The 16,922-nt window shown below is 43.3% G+C and overlaps 1 protein-coding gene across 5 annotated transcripts in view; it reads right to left on the bottom strand.

Annotated features, from left to right (window-relative positions):
• Window positions 1-16,922, bottom strand: part of LOC147017961 (general transcription factor II-I repeat domain-containing protein 2-like) — a 102,930-nt gene that overhangs the window by 34,835 nt on the left and 51,173 nt on the right. The window contains exon 4 of one of the 5 annotated variants that reach the window (XM_085897101.1): window positions 10,941-11,649. The exons of the other annotated variants lie outside the window; for them this stretch is intronic. The gene's annotated coding sequence lies outside the window, so the exon portion shown is untranslated. Of the gene's footprint in view, window positions 1-10,940; window positions 11,650-16,922 lie in introns of those variants that run through there. 5 annotated transcript variants of the gene reach the window in all.

Genomic DNA, 16,922 nt, shown 5'->3' with positions numbered 1-16,922 from the left:
TCACAAATTAAGTTTCGAATAAATATAATATCACCAGAATTACAAACAAATTTGTAGAAAATAAATGTTTGTATGATGATTGGTGTAAATCAGACCAACACAGCAAATCTGTGGCAACAATCTCTGCAATGATGTGTGGAGAGGCGAGCGTAGCGAGCTGATCCACGCCAGTTATCATTAAAACATTCTAACTGAGTCGTCGCACCAATGGTGAAAATTTCGTCTTAATCCGACAAGCGGTTGCAGAGAAAAACACGAAAGTTCTGAGCGGACAAACAGACAAACCCAAATGCAATAACCTCTCCTTCGGAGAGGGTAAAAATCTAATTTAAGTGCACGATGGTCGATCTGGGTGGTGTCATATGTCATCACGCTTCACGTTGAGGAAATAAAGCGACAAACCGAACCCCGCACTGGGAGAAGGAGTGGTTTTTTTGTGCAAGGTCAAAGCTCAAGGAAGAGCTATAATGCAGAACAGAACAGAACAGAATAGAACAGAAATGACACCGTGGAAAGCAGGGAAACACCGACAGCCGGGTCAAGGGACACAGCAGAGGAATATTTGGAGGAAGGGGAGGGGAAAGAGGACATGGGGTGAACAATCTGGATGCAAACTCAAATGTAGCAAGAAGGAGACTAAAAGACAAGGAAGGGAAAATCTGGGAGGAAGCATCAATGGAACAAAACACAAAAAGGCGGACATAGGGAAAGTGGAAAACACAATAACTTGGAAAGGAAGAGATGGGCTTGGAGAGGGTTAATTAAGGTACAAAAGATCATCCATATAGATGGTGTTTGACCTGAGGAGGAGATCAGCCATCTTGCAGCCCTGTGGGACAGAATAAGATTGAATACCCTGAGAAAGTTGGTTCCATGAGAAAGAGAAAAGAGGAACAAATGCATGGAGGTGAGCAGTGAGCTGGGATTTTTGGAGTTTCATCAGAAGTTGGTTACTGGTCAGCCATATGTGCCTGGCAGGATGCTGATGGGAGGGAGGAGTCGGGAGGGGGGGTGGGAGTGAGGAGGAGAGCACAGAAAGGGCAGAAATTGCAAGATGCAAAAGAAAAAGAGGAAAATGACCTGTCTGCGATGCAGGAGTACCAGGCCGAGAGATTCAGCTTCATTGCAGGAGATTCCAATGATTTTGACGGTCTTGGTCTCCACAATATCAAGAGTTGAAATGCATGAAGCAGTGGAACCAACCCAAAAGGGAAAGAAATATTCTATCATGCTGCAGACAAAGGTCTTGTAAGTTCGGATGAGCCAAGTAAAGTTTTGGCACGTCAGATGATGTTCAGTAAAAGGGTAACTTTGGAGGCCAACATTGATATCTGGTTTGCCCAAGAGAGATCATCGCTGATGGTGAGGCCCAAACATTTGAGGGACTGAACCTCTTCAAGAGGTTTGTTAAATAAGTAGATGGGAGGGTTCGCAAGACAGTCATTTTGGAGAGGCAGAATGAAAAGTGAGATTTGTCAGGGTTGACCGACATATTCTAAGTGCTGAACAAGCTCCTGATTCTATCAAGCTCTGGAGAAGGAAGAGGCTGAAGACCAATCCTGAAGTGAGAGGGCAGCTTACAGTCCCTGCCATTGGCCTGAGTGAAACACCAGACACTGTCGTGCTGAGGCAGCTCTCTGACAGCAGCCAGAGAGATATTTACTCTCACGAGAACATGATCAAACCAATTGGAGCAATGGAGGAACAAGATAATTTTGGAAGGAAAGTTGGACATTACCAGCTCCAGGAGGGAGTATTCACCATTGGTGGAAATCCAAAATGGAAAGATGTTGTTCCGACCTTGACCTTCATTTGCAATGAGGAAAATATGAATAACAATGAAATTGAACATTTCAACTTTTGTTCAAACATTCCAACCTGGCAAATGTTATATTATCCGAAATGACGAGGAACATATTACAGATGCATTTCTTCGAAGACATTCGAGAGTTATGTCTCCAATTAATTCCACGGACATTTGAAAAGGATATAACAACTTCACCAATTAGTCTTGACTGAGAATAAACATTTAGAGTTTTTTATTTTTAATATGGCTTCTGTACTCTTGGTGTTGAACCAATAGCTAGACCTGTCAAACAAGTGGGAGGAAAATGTCAGAGGGTGGTCGAGGTAAATGTGGGGAGAGGGGTTGATTCCATGGGATATTTCCATTGGGAGATAATTTTCCTTAGCGGTTTCCAAAACTAAGTGTCAATTCGAGGTAAATGACATGATAATTAACATTCAGTTGAAGCTTAGTTCACTCATTTGCAGAAGACCGTCGGTGATAGTGAATGCTCAAAAGCTGTTGAATCAGACCCTTATTATCGCAATGTTGACCTGCCTCCCATTGAAGCATATTTGGACCAAAAGCCCGGGTCATTTATAAAGGTAAAATATCTAAAGGGCTAAAATTGTGATTATTAGTTTGAGCACATTTTAAAGCTTCAATTCACAGCAAATAATAACATCACTTGGTCAAAGGAACTTTATGAAGGTTGTGTGAAACTTAAATCAATGAAGGAAGTTGTGAAATATTTATACATCTTCTTTGTAGCAATTTTAATTGCATCTTTGCTACGAGCTGGAGGCAAGATGGGAGGCGGTTCTATTATATGGTGTGAAATAATTTGTTGATTTACATCTCGAATGTAGGCCTGTCGCATTTGGTCTATAGAAGATGATTTATGTGCTTTTGGAATGAGATCATGGGGAAAGGAGCTTGTAAATGCTCAGGAATTTGCATTAATTAGGTGAGCATTTTCAATAGAAAACTCCCCATAGAGGTTGAATAGCATCTTATTGTCTTTCCCATCCACCAGATGTTCACTATATGGAAGGGACCCTAAGCTTGTGCGTATGGCTGACAATTCATTGTTTCAAGGAAGCTATGGCAACATGACAGGAACATGCTGCATTCTATTCACAACTCATTAAATTAAGGAATAAACATCCTCTGGCTTATCGTCCTTCTGATGGATGGTGCATATATTGATTCCTCACTCGACATGCAAAACATCAGGGTCACAGTTTATAGCTGGGTCGAGTTTTGAACCAAGGTGAAACATCTCAAATTTGAGCGCACATACAGTTCCTCGAAGATATCCTTTCAGCTCTCATCTCATATGTAACATTACTGTAGCTAAAGACAGGAGATTTTTGGTGGTGAACAGCCCACATAATAGCAATAAGGATGAACAAACATCAGGTGCTGTCATCTTTATATATTAGTCATTGGGAAACTGGAAATGGAAGAACAAAATGAGAGCAGTTGAACAAGTATAAACACAATGAATGTGAAAAATCAAGCTGGAATCAAGAACTGTGAAAAGTTCCTTTTTAAAGGAAGTTATCAGGATGTACAAAGTGATTTTTTGTTTTTTTTTGTATACCTTGTCGAGGCTCGTATGAGAGCTAACACACAACACACAGCAAGGGGGGCATGAGACAAGAGGGGAGGGAGTGGGAAGGACAAAACAGTGGGGAACAGACACATTAGGAGATCTGTCGAAGGGAGAGGGATGGGATGGGGGAACATGGGGAATACACGATGGACATTACAAGGACGTTCAGGAAAGAAAGCAGGGAATTTGAAGGAGGTGGGCTTGGGGTGGATTAACCAGGGAAGAAAAGATTGAGGATTTGGATGGGGGATGACAAGAGGTGGTGGTGAACAGCTGTTTTGAAGGCCAGGAGTGAAGAATGGGATTGCATAGAGTGACGGAGTTTATTCCAAAGGTGGAAAAAAGAGGAATGAAAGAGTGAAGGTGAGCAGTGATTCGTGACTTTGGAAGTTTTACCAGAAGGAGGTTGTTGGCGGACCTTGAGGGCCCTGCGGAAATATGGTGGGGACAAATCGCAGACAGAGCAGGGGGGGGGCAAGACTGGAGAGGAGATGGAAGAAGACAGAAAGACCACTGACCAACCTGTGGTGAGAGAGTGAGAGGCCGAAAGATTCAGCCTCATGGCAGGAGATGCCAATGATCTGAAATGCCTTGGTTTCCACAGCGTGAAGCCGAGAAAGGTGGGAGGCAGGAGCACCAGCCCAGAGGGGAGAGCATTACTCCATCAGGCTGTGGACGAAAGCCTTGTAAGTGGTCAGGAGCTCAGGTGGGCCGAGGAAGGACTTTGCACGACAGAGGATTCCCAGTTGGCGACTGGCTTTGGAGGCCAGGTAGGAAATGCGCCTTTTCCAGGAAAGATAATGGAAGATCATGAGACCCAGAAGCTTGAAAGAAAGGACTTCTTCCAGAGGATTGTTGAGAAAGTGGATTGGGGGGGGGAGTTCTAAATGGTCCTTTCGGAGAGACATAGTGAGCGTGTGAGATTTGTCTGGATTGAAACACGTTCCACGTGTTGGACCAGTTTGTGATTTTACCCAGATCTGCAGTGAGCGAAGAAGCTGCTGCTTGCCGGTCTGAGGGATGACAGATGGTACGGCAGAGGGTGGAGTCATCAGTAACGAGACAAAGAGGATTTTCCAGAGAGTTGGAGAGATCATTGATGAAAACCAGAAAAAGGACAGGGCCCAGAACGCTACCTTGAGGAACTCCAGTCTGGACACGAAGAGGGGATGAAAGAACTCCATTTAGGGCCACACGTTGACTGTGACAGGAGAGGAAGTCTGCGAGCCATGAGTGGAGATGTCCTTGGATACCATAGGAGATATGAACAGTATCTGAATTTTTATTTTTCTGTGAAACATACTTGCAGATTTACTTGGCATTGCACAGGAAGAGAAACGTGAATAAGTCACACTTTGTAGCCAAATGTGCCACCAGGTGGTGCTACACGGTACACATTTACATAGAGAATTATGCTCCCCCACCTCTCACACCCCATGTGAGGCCACGGCTACATAGCCTATGTTACCACCCACACAAAGTTGGCTTTCTGCCCCAGGTTTGGAGTTTAGAACTTAAAAGATGTGGCCCTGCATATAACACATACAAACAGCGAAAGAGAAAGAGAAAGATATTTTCTGCCTTTTAAAGGTATAGATTAACAGTGTGTAGTATAATTTGCATTTCATATGGGATTATAAATATTTTATTTTCTTCCCAACACCACCAAGGCTGTGTTGCATAATGTGAGTGTTTTTTTTAATCAACCGGTTTCTTACTTATAAAGAATGAAAATACCTTATCTCGCTTTTTTGGAATATGTGTGCATGTAAATAATTAATTGGTCACAGCTGTTTCTCCATGACAAGCTGCTGATAGCATTGGAAACTTTTGGAAATGCAATTTGAAATCAGCAAGGCTCAAATATTTCTGAAACCCGGTGAAGCTATCAGAGAGACCAAAATATTGGAAGGGTGCTTCAGGGAAAGCAATAGCAGTCAGCAAAAATGTATCTTTCGATCAATTTATTGCGTGCAGTGAGCTGCCCTTGATTTCATTTTTTTTCCCACCCACGGTGGAATATTAATGCCAAACTATGGAATGATGCAAACGCAGAGTGAGCAAAAAAATACCAGCACTCAGCACTGTCTCCTCGGGATGATAAATTGACTCAAGTGGCTTGGCCTTTCTCTAGAAGACAAACGACTGTCTATCTTCCAGAAATTCTGCAACACCGTGTTGTTTTGTCTGACCTTATAACCATTCTGCTTTTTCAACAACATGTCTACCATTGTCCACCACACTTCATCGACTATACATCAACAAATATTTCCTTCCAGCCATTTTTTCCAATATGTCTCAATTCTTAAAGGGCCATCTACTTATTATACAAGCAAAATGGAAAAAATCCTAACCTTCATCCCGATGCACCCCCCATGTCCCAGGCACCCATTTTCTTCTCCCCTCCCTCTTTTTCCCTTTGCTATATTCCATCCTACTCCTTAATTCCCCATACCTCTCCTTTCCCTCCTAACTGAACCCCTTTGGTTTATTTTCGAGCCATGCTTTATTTGATAATCTACTCCAGTTCCCTGTGTTTTCCAGTGGATTGTACAATTGCAGTCAAGGCCGAATGTATGTATGATGCAAACACACTGAATCAACCGGGCTGGATTTAAACTGACAATGAATATCTAAAAATTGCTGTTGACAAATGCAAAGCACTCACAAAAAATTCCAAACCAAATAAAAATCGATGAAAAAATTTACTTGGGAGAAAAGTCTATTCATTCCTCAGGTCTGGTAGGAGAGCTAAGAGGTACGCATACTCACCTTCGAGTTATTGTCTGTGTTTGAATCTCGACCCAGATAGCAATCTTCGGTTCCAATCTCAGCATCACTGAAGCTCGGTTAAGAGAATGACACATTGATGATGACGATTATGAGAAGCATCCTAGTTAAAGCACAAACACTATGTTATACAATCCTCTCAAAACTTCTGTAGTCGAGGATTGACGATTCATCTCGAACAATTAGTCACTTGTAATTTCAAAACGCTTTTGTGTTTAATAGCATTACAGTAAAGACATTTTGATCAGACGTTCTTCCACGGTTTAACCTCAAAGCAATATGCACTGGGCATAAAAGGTATTAATTACATACTGCAGCAGACTCGGATCCACTCATAGTTACAGCACACAACTTTATAGTCTTTCGAGGTTGAGAATGCCCATGCAGCTCATCAGTTGGTGCTGCATCCTCGCAAATGTTCCAGAACAGGCTCAGGCCGAAGCTGCATAGAATGTCAATTCAAAATCATATATTTTCTGCAACATCGAAAAGATCAGCATACAAATGATTTTGACGAATTTGCACAACTCAGCAAGGTATTGCTGGCTTAAATACGGATCTCAAATACGTCATCATTGTTGGCATCTAAACTACATACAGTTTTCTCAGCAGCTAAAGTTTGCTGCTTTAGATGAATTAAATCATAAGATAGGGTTGGACTAGTTAAAATAGCAGAGCAGACACTGTGCAGAGTTGTCAACTCGAAGTTGAATCGACGACAAAAACTCGAACAGCACTCTTCGACATTGCGACGTAAAATGTGGCTGCCGAACAGCGTGGCCGATGGGCGTCGCAGCCTCACAGTCCCACAGTTTGTCAAATGTCTCCTGGCTCATAATTAACTGACTAGCCTCTGTATCTACTTCTGTTGACACCCGCTTGCCATTCAGCTGAAGATCAGCAGTTATCGGTGCGGTGCTGCCATGGATTGTAGACATCTCATACTCCTCACCATGCAGTGACAACTCATCAGCTGGGTGCCACACGATGATGGGTGGTTCCAATACTATCACCACTGCTGGATTGGGAACACCTCTTTTGAAGATGCCCGATCTTGCCACAACAGTTACATGTGTACCTCTTGAAACGGTACTGGTGAGCCATTTGATTTGCACCACAATGCCAGCACAAGTTCTTGAGGCCTCTCGCAACCGATGAAGCAGGTTTCAAATACACAACTGGCTTAGGTGTAGCGTTATATGAAGATTGAGCAATCTTACTTACAGTATCTGCACTCGAAGAGTTCTGGCTCTTCGACAAGATCTCCTTCAGGTTTTCAGCAGTTGTTGTGTACACCTGTGCAATCTTCACTGCTTTTCCGAGGTCAAGGTCGTCTTCTTGAGCAAGGAGTTTTCATAAGATGACATCATGATTTACCCCAATCACAAAAATGTCTTGGAGCATGTAATCGAGCGCAGCACCAAACTGAGATGGTTCTGCTGAACGGCGCAAAACAGCAACAAAACGGGAAATGTCCTGATTTTCCTGGCGAGTGTGTCTATAAAACTTATACCTCGATATGATTAGACCAGCTTTCGGGTTGAAATGGAGCTTGATGAGTTCACAGAGTTCTCAATATGATTGTCGGTCGGTCGCCATGGTGACAACAGGTTTTCGATGAGTCCATACACATTCGGCCCACACACAGTCAACAACAGAGCAGGACGACGGATGGCATCACCAACAGCCGCCATGTTGTTGGCCATGAAATCCGCCCAATCCTCCCCATCGGAGTATTCATGGAGAATGGCAACAGTCGCCATGGAGACACGGATAGTTTTTTTTTTTTACCTCGTCGTCACTTGTGATGTTGTGATGTACAAACAATCAGACTGACCATGATGCACTCAACTTCACGAAGGCTTTATTCACAACACTCAGCTCTACTACTGGTCCAGTGTGTCGCGCATGTGCACACGACACTCATGTCAAACTCGAGAAAGGACGATACATTACACCCTACCCTCGCTCTTCTGCTTCCCCTCCCTTCTCTTCCCTTCTCACTACTCCCACTACCCTCATTCTTGCACTTCACCTTCCTTCGTTCTTCTACTCCCCCTACCCTTATGCTTCTACTCCCTCTCCCTGCTTTCACTACTCCCCTCCCTCCTCTCACTACTCCGTCTCCCTCCTCTAACTACTCCCTTCCCTCCTCTCGCTACTCCTCCTCCCTCCTCTCGCTACTCCCCTCCCTCCTCTCACTACTCCCCTCCCTCCTCTCACTACTCCCCCTTCCTCCTCTCACTACTCCCCTCCCTCCTCCCACTACTCTGCTCCCTCCTCTCACTACTCCCCCTCCCTCCTCTCACCACTCCCCTCCGCCTCCCTCCTCTCACGACTCCCCCTCCCTCCTCTCACTACTCCCCTACCTCCTCCCCACCCTCCTCTCATTACTCCCCTCCCTCCCCTCACTACTCCCCTTCCTCCTCTCACTACTCCCCTACCTCCTCTCACCACTCCCCTACCCCTCACCACTCCCCACCCTCCTCTCACCACTCCCCTACCCCTCCCTCCTCTCAACACTCCCCACCCTCCTCTCACTACTCCCCCTCCTCCCACTACTCCCCCTTCCTCCTCTCACTACTCCTCCTCCCCTCCCTCCTCTCACCACTCCCCACCCTCCTCTCACTACTCCCCACCCTCCTCTCACTACTCCCCCCGTCCTCTCACCACTCCCCTACCCCTCCCTCGTCTCACTACTCCCCTTCTTCCTCCCACTACTCCCCACCCTCCTATCACTACTCCCCCTCCCTCCTCTCACCACCCCCCCTCCTTCCTCCCACTACTTCTCCTCACCTGGCTTAATGGTTAGGGTGGTGGGCTTTGGATCCTGCGGTCCTGAGTTCAAATCCTGCTCAGCTGTTGAATTAATACCAGGTGGGGTTAAATCGGCCTGTCATCCTTCCGAGGTCTGCAAAATGAGTGCCAGCATCCTGGTATACTGTGTCGGAGTGGCGACCCATCCAGGATTGTGCCCAATAGCCAAGGAGACTGCTTAAACAGCACGAACGCTCTGCACAGAGTATGGTCCCAATCTCCTCTCCTTCAGGACCCCACTCTTTGATGATAAGAGGAAAATCATGGAGTGACCCTCCCGGGTCAGATTGCGGGAGCATGTGTCAGGGTTTTGCTGAGGTGTCGTCCACCAGATGGTGGTCTCCTTGGGTTAACCTGAGGTGGTCCCTTTGGGGTGGGTGCTTGGAATGTCCTAGACCAAAGAGAGCATGATCACATACCTGTTATCATCTGAGCTCAAGTGTTTGAACATTGCTATTGCAGCACTCTCTGAGGTTTGGAGAGTGGATAGTGGCGAGATCATGATGGGTGGTAACAGCTACGATTGGTCTGGTTGCTCTGATGATTACCATGCCGAAGGAGTTGCTGTAGCTGTGTCCAACAAGCTGACTCCAATGATAATTAAGGTAACACCGGTCAACAAGCGTCTTATGAGTTGAAGGAATCAGCACTCCTTGGGTGTCGTTTTCATGGTCTCTGTATATGCTTCCACTGAGGCGAGTGATCTTACCGTGAAGGATGCATTCTATGCCGCACTCGAGTCTGTGGCTGGATGTTGGCAAGCTAAATTATGAGAGGGCAGCTGAGGAGTTTGTGAACAGGCTGAGTGGGGATTTGGGGGGTCTGGGTGCTTTGGGGAATCCTGAAGAGTTGTGGAGTGCCTTCAAGACCACCATCGTTGATGTTGCCGGTGGATGTCTTGTAACTCATTTATGGGCGAAGAAGAATTTTATCTCTCAAGGAACACTGGATACCATTGACCAGAGTCGCAGGGCCAGGCTTAATGGCAGAGCTGAGCTGTTCAGAGAGTTGAGGAGTAAAACTGTATGTTCGCTGAGGGTGGACAGGGAGACCTATGTGTGAGGAATCTGTGAGGCGGTACAGCATCACCTGTGGTCAAGTGATTCTTGTCCTGCTTCCAAGTGAATTCACACATTGCGTTCCACCAAGCCCGTCCCTCGGTGTGCTGCAGTTAGAGCGGAGGTTTATGGGCTCTTGACAGAGGAGCCCTAAGTCAAGGCCCGCTGGGCCGGTTACTTTGAGCGGTTGTACTAGGCTGATCCACCAGCTGTTGAGTTGGTTGTCAGAGGTGTTGCCATCCCTATTGGTGAGCCTCCAATCAACTGTGCTTCACCTTCATTTGTGGAAACACAGGCTGTGGTGAACCAGTTGAAATGGGTAAAGCTCCTGGGATCTGTGGCATCCATGTACAACTTCTTAAGTCTTGTGGCAATGCTGTACTCATGTCGTTGCATGCAGTTCTGTGCTCTGCCTGGAACACAGGCATCATGCCAACTTGTGTGGACTGGATTCTGGGGAGGAGGATGAAAGTCTGAGTCTTCAGGTGCTTGGTGCTTCCATTCTTGCTCTGCGAATCTTCTTCTTCTTTCGGCTGCTCCCGTGAGGGGTCGCCACAGCAGATCATCCGTATGATCCGCATAGTGATTTGGCACATGTTTTACGCCGGATGCCCTTCCTGACGCAACCCTGGTCGCCTCTTACGACACAGGGATATGGTACACCTATTTTAACCGGGGCATACACCGGCCCAGTACACTGGTACTCATTTCGCTGACCTCTGGAGGATGACAGGCTGAGTCAACCCCCTGGTGTATTAATTCAGTGGTCCAACAGGGCTTGAACTCAGGACCTTTTAGATCACAAGCCGCTGCCCTAACCACTGTGCCAACACCAGGCATCCCATTCTTGCTCTGCGAATATGCCCGCTGAAATCTGCAAAATCTCGAAAAAAATATAAAAAACACGAATACGCGAATCACAGGACCATGAATGTCGAAGCAAGTCACATTTTATAAACTGCAAATACACGGGGTCAATAGTAGGGTCCAACATTCCTACAAAACTGGAGGTTCTTGGAAGTATTATGACAGACGATTTGTGGCCTGTCATGTTCAGGTATGTGATTATGTGATTAAATTTAAATGAAACAAAGATTATAAAGATCGTAAAAATAGATGAATTCCAGAATTTACTGCTATTTTCCACAGTGTCAATTACATCACCCTATTTAACAAATTACATTAGTTATTTGTGCCTGATGTTTGTGTCCTTTTTGACATCCTTAAAGGCGGTAGGTTTCCTGTTTGGAATGATTTCCATTTTTGTATGACTGCCAGGCAGGCAGAGCAAAAACATGATCTCACTGCTCTCTAAGCATGTGTGTTCAGGATGAATTTGGAGACAAAGTATGGAAAAAAGAAAGACTTGTCTTCCTATTCAAGTTCTGATTCATATTCAAAATATAACATTCAATTTAAATAAGTTGTTCATCGATCATAAACTCATAAGATGGATCGACAGAAGGACGTGAACCAATTACTTAACCCCGCTTTTCACTTCACATACGCGGTCACCAGCAGGTCATAAGCAAGTCATGTCACCAGCATGTGTAATGATCGACTTCCCAAGAAGATCATATCTGGAGAGATAAAGTATAGTAAGCACTCTTGAGGTGGTCAAACACAAATAAAAAAAAATAACACATCAAAGACATCCTCAAATCATCCCACTTACACACTTCCCCAATGACAGTGCATATTGAGGGGATCTCTCAATAGATTGCTGCACCTGCTGTTGTCTCTTCCATACCAGTACTTCCAAACATGAGCAGAATGGATTAAATAGTTAAAGAGTCCAAGCAAAAACTATAGAAGTTTCAAAACAGCAACACTTCCTTTCTCAATCAGGTAATGACAGTTCTGTAGCGTGTGACAGACTGTTCTAAGCAAGAATTAATTGGCCTCACCAGCCACTTACGGACTCACTCCAATCAATAATGGCTGTCATGGTCATCTTCACCCTCGAGGGATGAATGAACTAATGGATGCAGCAGCACAACGGGAGGAGTGTTAGCAATAGTTGGTGTTTTGGAGATTGTGGCAGATAAAGATTAGAAGTTGTCATTTTCTCAAGATATATGTGTGACCCAACTGCAGCCTGGCATCATCATTTGGTCGGCATTAGCAAGGCAGGTAATTCAGAAGAATTTCCGTGCCATGAGAGGAGAATATGGAAATGGCATGCGAGGGGGAAAAGGAAAGTATTTTCATGTTGCAAGCTGTGGTCTTAGATCTCATGCGAGTGATTCAATTTATTGATTATGTTTGAAATATGTAGACATATCGATTTTACTTTATTGAGAATTTTTCATGTACTTGCTGAAAGAATTTGCTTACTTTTATCGTCTATCATCTTTTGTCTGAATCTTACTGTGCAGAAACTAAAAGACAAGGAAATGTAAACAACCAAGAAGTACAGCCATTGTTGCAGTAACTGCTTCATTTTTATAATTTTTGAAAGGGTCTAGGGTGAGTGGAAGAGCTGTGATACAAATCATGCACAGATGCACACAAATACATGAGACAAAACCAGACTTGACTTTCACATAAACATGGCTGCTGAGTTCGGGGGAAGTGATGCAACTTCTGAGAACACTACGGGTATGAGCAACGTCATCTTTATGACATCACTTTTCTCTCTGCTTCAGTGGGGCAATCAAGGAGGAATTCCCTCCTCCAAATGGATGAAACCAATGAATTGGCTTTATCTGTGCTTTTTATCTTTTTTTTTTTAATGCTTAGCATCAAGCAAGGAAGTAGCACGCACCATTTATTAAGTCCTTGGGATGACTCGATTGGGACTGAAGTTGTGCACCTGATGTTTCATTTGTGTTATTGACCTACTTTTTTTCGGATTGTGACCTAATTAACTAAAAATGCATTTTTGATCACAACAAATCATTTCCCTCCGATATTCATGATGTTGAGTTTTATGTATAGATTGTAAATGGGGACCCATCTTCTTAATTTACCCTCGATCCCTAAATGTTGAAGGTCAAGGTCATATGGCAGTTCAAAAAGAATATGGCCATCATTGGATCACAGGTGCCAGGGGAGGCTTACCCTTGATGGTGTAAAAATATCTAATTTTTTTTTTTTCATTCTGCATTGCCAATTTCCGAATCATATCTCAGATCCTGCTGGGAATTTCGGAATTAAATTTTGCATCAATAATGGGAACAAAAAGTGTACCGTGTTAACATAATTTTTTGGACCTTGATCTAATTTTAAGTTAATGACCCCATTATAGACATTTTAACATTTCTCACCATAACTCAACTAAGGTGTGTCTGATTGGAATGAAATTGCTCTCACCAGGAGTATGGCGCATTCCCCTTAATTTACATCAGACCCCTCTGAGTTAAAAGTCAAGGCCAAATGGCAGTCTGAAAAACAATACAGTCAAAGTCAAATGGCAGTCTGAAAACAAACAAACATGTTTTTTGTCATCACTCAATTTTGCCAATGTCAAATCTCAAAGACCGCATGGCCTTCCAAGATGTCCTTACATCATCAGAAGGATGAACCTAAATTGAAGTTGTGCACCTGATATTTGATTAGTGTTCTTGACCTACTTTTTCAGATTGTGACCGAATTAACAAAAAAACCTTTTTGATAACAACTTGGATAATTTTACTCTGATTTTCATGATGCTGCATTTTATGGATGCATTTTCTTAATTTACACCCCATCCTTAAATGTTGAAAGTCAAGGTCATATAACAGTCCAAAAATAATACGGCCATCCATCCATCGATTGGGACCATACTCTGTGCAGAGCATTGGTGCTGCCAAAGCAGTCTCCCTGGCTTTTGGGCGCAATCCTGGCCTGGTCACCACTCTGACACAGGATACCAGCAAGTTGGCACTTATTTTGCTGACCTCGGAAGAATGACAGGCAGAGTCAACCCCACCTGGTATTAATTCAACAGCCGAGTGGGTTTTGAGCTCAGGATTCTAGGACCCCAAGCCCACCACCCTAACCGTTAAGTCATCATCAGGCATATATAGATATCATTGGATTGGGTTCTCACCTCGGGTATGGCACAGTACTTATGTCATTGGTAAGTCGTGGGTAAGCCGGGGAAGACTTACAGTTGGCGATTTCTTTGTGATCCCAGATATCTGTTTTTATTTATCCATGCAGAGCTCTCGAGAAATGGGGAATACCTTTATATTTGCTTACTGATAAAATTGAGGGATTTAATAACTCTTTGTGGAAAACTATTTATTTATTGAGTGGAAGCATTTTTGATAAACCATGCTTGCTTGTGTAAACATTTCATTTATACTAATTCTGAAGTTATTGCAAATGTGTGTGCAGTAATTATTTTAATCCGTTAATTAATGGAAATATGCTGTCTCTATCCATTGTTTGTACAATTCCATGGTAAAATGATTGAGCTTCGACAAAGTAAAGTTTTGGTGGCATTTGCAAAGTCTTATCACTTGACTATGCCTTGTGATTGAATCACAGCTCGTACTTCATTTTGACCATTGTGTTTGTGGCATATAATTTATTTGGGATAGTAAATTGTCACAATTGTGAGTTGGAGGCAAAGTGTCGAAGCTGGGGTGGCATGTGCATTGACAGCCGTTTGAGAAGGGATGCAGAGGGCATGTCGGGAAGACCAACCATGAGGGGTTAGGGGGGTGGGTGGAAAGTCGGAGATTGAAGAAAAATGAGTGTGAGAAGGTGACCCAAATATGTGTGAGTGTCCATGTGGATTTGAAAATAAAAGTTTATGGAAGCATGTTGGGCCATGCAATTGTGGAGTGTTTTGGATTTGGTTGGTTGCTCGGTTTGATTGCTATTTCATTTCAGTTTACTGCCTCTGCCATCAAAGGTGGGTGAATGTTATGTTTTCACCCCGGTCTGTTTGTCTGCCTGTGAACAGGATATCTCAAAAGGTTATGGACAGATTTGGACGAAATTTGGTGGAGAGGTCAGGTGTGTAACAAGGAAGAATTGATTTAATGTTGATGAAAATGTGGATCCAGATGCGAGAATTTTTTTAAGTGATCCTTCACCATTGAGAGATGAGGCCAAAAATAAGATGTAGCATGATATTTCAAAAAGTTATGGATAGATTCGGAAAAAAAACAAGGTGGATGAGTTGCTTAGGTGACAAGAACAAACTGATTTGATTTTGGTTCAGGTATGGATCCAGATCCGGCCTTTGAGTGGGATCCAAAAAGTAAACTGTTCAGCCCGGTGGAGGTATGCACTGTACCGAATGCTATTCTCGTTTGTTGTGTTCTTACTCTTCTTTATTTTTATGTTTTTTTTTTAATCAAACAATGCATCTCTATTAAAACCAAGTGCATATTGTGATGTGGTTGGGTTCTGCATGACTATTTAGGTGTGGTCGATTATGGGATTGGGTCAAAGACGTATTTTGCATATATGATAGAAATGTTCATCGATGATGGCAAAACCCAGAATATCAAGTGACTGAACCTCTTCTCATGGTGATCATGTAAATAGATAGGAGGGTTTGTAAATGATCCTTCCTGTGAGTCAGTTAGTAAAATAATTTGCTTGGATGGATTGACATGTTGCAAACGTTAGATGTTCTTTGTGCGAACGAGTTAAGACGGTAGTAACGCAGAGGACTTTCACTCAGAGAGTAGTTAATGCATGGAGTAGTATCCCTGGAAAGGTAGTGGCAGCAGAAAAAAGTCGATAAGTTTAAATTAGAATTAGATCGGTACCTGGAAGTTAAGGAGATAGAGGAGTATGGGGATGTTGATAAGACTTTTAGGTAGTTTGAGTATTGATGGGTGATGGTGCACAGAGTGCTGTTGGTGGGGGTCTTGTTAAGGGGGGTTGTGTGGTTGATTGTGTTTTTAACCAAGTCCATGCCCTCCGAGGGGAAGTAAATTTAAAAAAAAAAAAAAATACAACAAAAAAAATCCAATAAATAAATAAAAATACAAAACTTTTTTTTTCTTTCATTAATTAAAATGATCTTGGATTGGTGTGGTGTCGTGCAGGCATGATGGGCTGAATGGCCTCCACCTGTGTTGTATTTCCTTGTTGTGTAGCCTGTGTCGGTGGCTATAGCGAATGTTAAGGTCTGTTTTGTGCAGTCTGCATTTAGTCAGAGGGTTTATCCTTGATTTTCCAAAAGGCATCACTCCAAATTCCTGTCCTAATCCAACTTGTAGAGTATATGAGGACCACCACATCTATTTGTCCATGGAAACACCCACTTGCCACCCCAAATATCTTTTAGACAATGATGATGCTCTTTCAAAGAAGCCTTCATATCAGCTCCTCAGAAACTGTGGCTTTAGCCCTGTCTCATTCAATTGTGTTTGAGTTGGAGTGACTTTGAAAATGGGTGTGCTCACGATTTCTGCAATGTGCATAGCACGGGAATAAATCACCGCTTTCTGTTTGAGCCAGATATTGATTCTTGTATGTACGTAGCTATTTGTCTGAAGGACTTTTCAGTAAAGTATTTTGAGAATCCATCGAATGTGTGGAGGAATAAATGAGTGGAGGTGAGCAGTGGTTTTGGATTTATTTATTGACTTATTGAATTTTTAGTGTCAAGATATATGCCAAAAACACTTTTTTAAGTTGTCTTTTGTAAGCAAAGCATAGCGTTATTTAAATTATCGTTATTCGAAAAGTCATGAGAAGGTAAAGAAATCATGAATTGTTTATTTTAAGGAAAGAAAATCCCTTTGCTGTTGCTTTATGCGATGTAGCACAGGCTGTCCAATCCATAGCTTTTGTCAAATCACATGGCCGATGCAGCAGCATCACACAATGCAGTGAACGAAGAGGTTGGCATTGAAACAAAAACAGCACTTCAATGCATTTGGTGAAAAAAACCCATCAT

This window comes from Eptatretus burgeri, chromosome 10, assembly GCF_056783735.1.
Source record: "Eptatretus burgeri isolate ZD-2024b chromosome 10, Ebu_testis_v1, whole genome shotgun sequence".
NCBI lineage: Eukaryota > Metazoa > Chordata > Myxini > Myxiniformes > Myxinidae > Eptatretus > Eptatretus burgeri.
This window is presented reverse-complemented; position numbering and strand designations above follow the sequence as displayed.